Here is a 7,716-nt window from a genome sequence, read left to right on the forward strand (position 1 = left end):
TCCAGAATGTTGGGCCAGAGTCCGAAAGGTGATGGGCCGGATCCGAGTCTGGGAACACACCGAAGGTGGGGCCCAAACACTTATCAACTTAACAAAACAGCTCGGTTTCTGACTCGCTGGGATTCGATTTCAGGGGTATAAATCGAGAGTCATTATGCCGCCATGTTGGATTAGGAATTAATTAAATGTCTTAATTGTAAAATTAAACTAAAAAACCGTTAGTTTCTCCAAACTTACACCAGTTTTTTTTTATTAGAAATTAAATGGGGTATTAATCGTGAAAAAGAAAACCTTTCGTTCTCTTTCCCCACCAATCAGTTTTGAGGCAATATGTTACTTCTTCTTCCTCGAATCGTGTTTTATTATTATTATTAAAACTACAAAAATGGGGTTAGGAGACTGCCGTTTAGCTTAATTCTCCCAGTGTTGGACTTCACATTCTCAACGACCAAGAAGAGAGCAATTAGCATGAAAATTTATGATCTATCTAGTACGTGTGTGTGTGTTTTTTTTTTGTTTATGTGTGAAACTTTGGTTTTCAAAAATCATATCTCTCTCTTTAAAGTACCCAACCCAAAGAAAATCCTTTCCGTTTCAGATGTCCTAGAAATCCCATTATTGGTGATAATAAATTCAGCAGTAGGCACGGGCAGAAAGGTGTTTGCTCTCAGTTGTGGCCCGACATTGATATGTCATTCTCCAGAACAATAGGAATGCGCCCAGATCTTATTATCAATCTACATGCATTTCCTTCTCGGATGACAATCGGGATGCTATTAGAATCTATAGCTATTCCGTAAATGGTAAACCAAATCAGATTTTCAGACTCCCCCCCCTTTGGATGTTAAGTTTGAATTGTATGTTCTGTTACTGTTTCTCCTCTTGAATTGTTCTCTGTTTCGCTATGTAGAATGAGAACGTGCTCAGGAAACAATACTCTCCTTAAATGGGTCTACTTAGGGCAATAATGCAAGTCTTACAAATAAGCAATCTAGCACTTCCACATGTGTAATGATTTGTTACTGGGAGGTTGCTTAAATGGGCAATTCATTGACGCGACACTTTTTCCAAGCTCTTCTATAAAAGAAAATGGAGAGTTGCCAATTGAGTCAAACTCTGTAGACGATGAACTTATTGAGACAGAGTCTCTACTTGATGAACTTGGTCCCCTGTTAACCTCGCATGGGTTCAACTCTCTTGGATCAGAGGCATTATATAGTGGTGTTATTGGAACGGAACTGGTCTGTGAAATTTTTATTGGCCAGTTTATTACCAGCAACTTCGACACACGGTTTCTAATAAATTTCAGGTACCGTTTTTTCTTTCTTTGGCTCCTTTTGTTTTTGTGTTATTTTTAACAAGCAGGTATGCTTGTATTTTCTCTTTTATATTCTTGGGAAAATGGAAAATAGGCAAGTAAAATGTACTACTACCTTGAACAATTTAATTTTGTATATCTGTTCTACTTGCAATTTAGTGATTTACCAGTTTTTTTGTAATAAATGAAGTTTCTTCGTGCATAAGCACATCATCAATTCAAAAGAAAATTTGGGTTGTGCTATGCATTGAAAGTTTATTATTGCATGCACAAGTGGGAACAATCATGCATGATTTGAATTTATTGCCTTGAGGAATCTTCAGCTATCCCACAGATTGTTGAATTGTAGATTGTTAGGTTTTACAGCTTGACTATCCTCATTGTACCAATTTAAGCAACAAAACTCTTCGTTATCCATCTCCCTCTTTCTGTCCCCCCACTCTCCTTCTAATTTGGGAGTTCTTTTCTATTGCTTTGGGTTTTCTTCTTTTTTCCTTCTTCAAACCCTATTCAAATCAGGTATGAATCTTTTTGTTTTCTCAGGAAATAGGAATAATTGGTTTGGACTTGCTTCATTGTCGTTGTGGCAACTCTCATTGTCTCTAATCATTTTACAGGTATTAACAATGAGCAAATTAAAGAGCATCAACATCTATATCAAAAGCTGCAGGTATCTGGGTATCTAGCAAACCTCTGCTCAATTGCATAGAGTTCGGTGGTAAAGTCAAATTCCATATTCAACAACGTCATCCCTTCAATATTATTTGGTATGGGTAATGATTTAATTAAAACAACACAACAGCACTGCAAATTTGCAACTACAGTTGAAGTTTGGGTTTAATTTTTCTTTGTTACAACTGTGTTTGAATCCATTTTAGGGAAAACATGATCGCAAGGAATAAGACTAAAATCCCTCTGATTTGCACTTGAAAATGTTAGTTTCTTCATCATTATTTGAAAAATCCCTCACTTCCCATTTGTTTGTGTCGCACACTTATTGATTTTTGTTTATTGGTTTTCGCTGCGCTCATGATCACAATCTAATGTTTGTTAAGGTGTTGCATGGTTGATAAGTAGAGTTGTTCTAAATTGTTGCTACAAGTTTAGAACACTTTATCCTATTTTGGTATTCATTTTTTTGTTTCAAATGTCACCATCGTACAACAGAACAACGCAGCAGGAATGCATTATTGGGCAAGGATGCTAGAGCAGATTTGCACATGGATGGTTGAGCCTAATGTATGTTGATCTTCAATCATTTATCTTTTTCTCTAGATATAGATTTGTTTTTAGCTTAATTCACTAGTTAAGAATTTTATGGTATTTACATGGAAGAGTGGGAATGCCAGATTTAATTTATGAATGCGTAGGAATTGGAATTTCGTTCTGACCTAGGATATATATTAGTTTTTTTTTTCAATCGGTATCTAGGATATTGGTTAATTTAAACCATTGTAGTTGATTCCTCGAATATAGGTGTGTTGGAGGCACTACAACTTCTTACCAAATGTACTCATTGTAGAAAATTTACAAGGAATTGGGTGCAAGCCAAATGGTGTGCATACTTTGACCAACATACAATATTAAAATTTTTGCTGACTGTTGTCTGTTTTTCCAATGCTAGAATCTTCTTTTAAATGCTACGACCCATTTGTTAGGAAGTTAAATGACCTCCCATTGTAATAGTCTATGAAAGTTGTACATATCTAGCGTCATTAAAGGAATACAAAGCTACGATAATGGGCTATAGCATGACTTAAATGTTGTGCTTGGCAGTGGACTCGGAGGAACGTAGGATGTGAGGCCTTCTAGAAATAATTGGAGTGCTACAAAAACTATGAATTAAAGAAAAACGTTGCTCCAGAAAAGGAGAATGAGAAATTGTGCAACAATTGGCTTTCTCGAAAATTACTCCTACTATCCAAAAAAGATAGCAAATTTAAAGATAGAAAACTTCTATCTTTTTGGGAAATTTCTAGAAAGATAGAAAAAAACCTTAAAGCTCTCCGGAGTCTTGATACACCGTCTAGAAATTTAAAGGCATCTATCTATTTAGGCGTGCAAAAAACAAAGAAAAAGAAAAAGAAATAAAATTAAGTAGCTAAACAGTCGTGGGCGTAAATTGTTAATTGAAGGTGTCCAATGGCTTACAACTCGAGCTTTCAGAGGTTGGGCCCAAGGTCTTGGGTATTCCCACCTTCATGGGAAAATGGGGTTTAAGGGGTTTTACAATATCAGTTCTAACTATAAAAGAGTGGGCTTCCCATGGGGTGATTGAAGAGTTACGTACAGTACGTAATGAAAAGTACACTTAATGGAAGTCGTTGAAATGAGTTCGTTATAAGTTGTCACATATATTTAAATAGAATGTTTGGTTGTAATATTGAAAAAGTTTTTCCTCAGATGTATGTGGTCTTCTCAAACATATGTTAGTTGGTATCCTGCTTCATATCATTAATAAGATATCTCTATTAGTATAGTATACCATAATTAACATGGACCTTTAAATTAGACCAACCTTTTTCCTACCATGAAATGCCCTTGATAAAGAATTAAAATCAATTATTCAATACCTTTAAGAAGGACTACTTAGTCATTTCATAATTTAGTACCATCTATACCCTTAAAATTACATACTAATTTAAGGATGTATGTGTAAATTCAGGTCGGAAATCAACTATACGCCACTATTTAATTGTTCGCGACTTACCCTTCAAATTAATGTCGAATTTATTATCATTTATATCGAATTTAAATCGTGGGAAACCAGACGTCTCTTCTTCTCTCAAATCTCCCCTCATTACCTCTCTTAAAAAAGCTAAAAGCCAAAAGCCAAAAAACAAAAACAAAAACATATATCACTAATTGTATCTCTACTGTCGATTCAATGACCAGATCTGGGAATTTCTCCATAATGAGTTGTGGTTAAGTCAGCCCTAGAACTTTGTATGATTTTAGCATTTTTGTTTCTAATGTGTTGTAAATGGGTTTAATAAACTAACCTCATACTCTAATTTATTATTTGGTTCAGTTTCTTTGACGAGCCTACTATTAACACTCAATTAGGCGGCGACAAAGGGTCCCATTAATCGAGTGGAGACTGAGCATTCTCACTCAAGTCAGGGATGTTAAGCTCACAGTAAGATTGCTCTTTAATTGGGTGTGTAGAATCATATTTTCAATGATCTCTAGCCAGCCATAGACAATGTTCGTACTACAAAGGTAATACTATGAATCCCCACTTTGGGAAAAGCTTTAAGATCCTATCAGCATCTCTTTTCATCTTTGTGATTTTAAGCTTTTCTTATGGATGATGATTTTCCAAGTATAACCAATTAAGCCAAAGGAAGATTGAAGATTCTGAATTGTCGTTCTCATTCAATGCAAATGAATCGGGTTAGCTTTTTAAACCTATGATAGACATTGACCCCATGTAATTAAAATGTGTTAAGTTAATCCTATCATTTTATTATTATTATTATTTGATTTTTTTGGTATATATGTAAAATATTAAACACAATATAATGGGATGAGTCCATTTGCACCACCCATATGGTTTGGAGATAGTGGAAGGTGAACTGTTGTGTTGAAGTGGTTAACTCATGTTATTGAGTTTCAACATTATCGGCGGATACATCGGTTAGTGATCAAGAGCAATTCCATTAGAAGTATTAAGACCAGGAGGTACCGAACACCCCACAAATAAACCATGCATTATTCATATACATTAAATAACTGTTAAATATCCACGTTGGTTCTTCACCTTCGCATAGTGATAGACTTGGCAGTTTTTCTTCACCAATAACTAATATTTAATTGTTAAATTTTACATCGGATTGGATACTTGCTGATATAGAGTCTGTTCTACTCAAACGCATGTTTATCGAAAGACAAAAAACCTTTAAGTGACGCCGTAAATAGGTTCTGTTTATTGAAGTTGACACAATAGCTTCTCTTGAGCCTTTTTCTATAACTGGAAGCGTTTGCCTGAACTCACCTCCTAAAACAACTGTTTTCCCTCCAAATGGCTTATCTTTCAAGTTTATATCAATCTCAGACATTATGTTCGAGGTGCCTTATAAACTTCAATTACTACATGAGTGCAAGTAAAAGTACTCATGGCTATAAATGAGTGCTTAAGTGTGACCTTAGATAACATATTAGCCTTCCTTTGATATTTTTGATGTTATTGTATTCAAACTATTATGGTTATTTGGCAGATTTGATATCCGCAATCAACAAACGGTGGGTAAACTTTCTTCCTTGCCAAGGTAAGGCCTTACTGTTTTCGCACATTGCTTCCGTCGATATTTAATTCTAGATTAACTTCTTGGCACTCATCGGATGGTTTTCTTTAAATAATAACACAAACTAACGAGTGCATAAAATGTTTACTTGGTCCATATAAATTTAAAAATACTAACACACCTAAATAGCTAAGTTAAATGGCAAGGCAGTATTGAAAATAATTGCGACTATATGGTTAGCTTCATGAAGATGATAATGGCATGTAGTATCAATCTGGTATAAATTTGATGAAATAATGATGGGGTTCTTTAATATATGGGTAGTTAGGAGGTGGAGTCTTTGGTAAAATAGAGAGATAATATGGAAAATAGAGTGTGTTGAGACTTGAGAATGAATAGGATATACATTGACTTGCTTGATGTTGTTAGTAGGTGCCTTTTCTAAATCTCGGCTAATGTTTTTTCCCCATTTGGGTTCTCAGAAAGTTATAACATGGAATCTCATTAAATTTATAAATCATCTTGCATTCGTTTAATTTGTGGCCATTTCGAAATAGACTTCCATGTCCATTATACATTATAATACTTGATACTGGAAGTTGACCATCTTATTTGATGTAGGAGCGAGGCTTGAGCTGCTACTGAGGTGATTTTATGTCCATGAAGATCCGAAGTTGGTGACAAATGAAGCGTTGTAAACCAAGTAAAGTAGCAACAACTAATGTTTTGCTAGAAATTGCAAGTTGGCTATTAGGAAAAACAAGAGCAAAACATTTGGAAGGCATTTGAGGTTCTAAACATTAATCTTAGTATTACTTTTACACTTAAATTTGGTAATGGTTGTATCTTTGTGTTGGTACATACATACGATTGTTAATGATAGGTTTTATATTGTAGAAGAGACCATTCAATATTATTCATATGAAACTTAAATTTGACTATGTTATTTGTGGTGTGTAGCCGGATCATGATGATTTCATATGTGAAATGAGTAGGTATGATATAATTTCTTCAAGTTAAATCGTAAAAGTTGGAGATAATATAAAACTATAGGTGGGGAGTTTTTCTTAATAATTTAATTCATCATAGGCCTTTGGACACACTTTGTTGAAATGGAATGATAGCATGCAAAACAGCCCTTCCGATCTCATTGAAAGTGTTTTCATTTCTGTATTGATTGCATTCTTTTTGGTTTATTATTGTTATGGTCCCGGTAGCATTATAATGCAATTCTAAGGATGATTTTTCTTCTTCCCAAAATTATCATTCCAATGTATTTTTTAGTTAAGGTTGATGATTCTCATGGTGTTAATATGATGCATGTAGAATGGACAAAAAGGAGTTAATATTATATTTCCTCTATGTTTATTGAGAACTTTTACTTTTTTTTTTAAGTCCCGAAAGTACGTGGTATTTTTCCCAACATAAGTTGTTGTCTAAATGCATTCAAATTCATACCTATTATAGAAATTTTCTGTTTGCATATATAGAAAACGAGACGTTATCTTAGCTGTTTAAATAAAGTAGGCTAGGTCTCTATCACCGGATTCACTGATTCAAGGGTTTTAGATGGGATGGGGACTCATCCAATTCTGTGGGTCTCCCTGACGCCCTCTCGATCTCTTCCTTCTCTAAGTCAATCCCTTGCCTATCGAATGTAGCAGGGAAGCAACCTTGAATAATGTGTGTCAACTTATAAAAATTGGTAAGGAGCGCCAGATTTATACCCCCTACTTAGAAAAAGTTGCTCAAGCAATTAACACAAGAAGATATGAAGTGAATAGGACCTTCAAAAGTTTAATCCGTTGATATTGATTTTAATTGTTTATTGACTTTTTTTTATTTGATTGAAAAGTTCAATTTTATCTATAAATCCAGTGATAGCGGTTGTACATCGACTAATGGAGGCTTGCTTATCACAAATTGTTATGTTGCGGGGGTACACTATTTAGCTATTTTAGTCGTGTTAAACTTTTGAGAGCCTCTTCCTATAACCATAGCAATCATTCAGTATGTTTTTCTTTGTTATACATTTGTCTTTCTCATTGTGTGATATAGACCGATTAAATATTTTAGACAATGTCATTGTGACTTTGATGTGTATTTAAAAAATAAAGTGCCCCCCTTATAAATTGGTGAGTCTAACATATC

At 34.5% G+C, this 7,716-nt stretch overlaps 1 long non-coding RNA gene across 1 annotated transcript; it reads left to right on the top strand.

Moving 5' to 3' along the window:
- The first annotated feature begins 927 nt into the window (after positions 1 to 927).
- LOC147477350 (uncharacterized) lies at positions 928 to 2,696 on the top strand. The gene is made up of 3 exons (XR_015207167.1): positions 928 to 1,309; positions 1,936 to 2,252; positions 2,486 to 2,696. It is a non-coding gene; the product is annotated as an uncharacterized LOC147477350 (long non-coding RNA).
- The last annotated feature ends 5,020 nt before the right edge of the window (positions 2,697 to 7,716 follow it).

Source organism: Coptis chinensis, chromosome 9, assembly GCF_015680905.1.
Source record: "Coptis chinensis isolate HL-2020 chromosome 9, ASM1568090v1, whole genome shotgun sequence".
Taxonomy (NCBI): Eukaryota; Viridiplantae; Streptophyta; class Magnoliopsida; order Ranunculales; family Ranunculaceae; genus Coptis; species Coptis chinensis.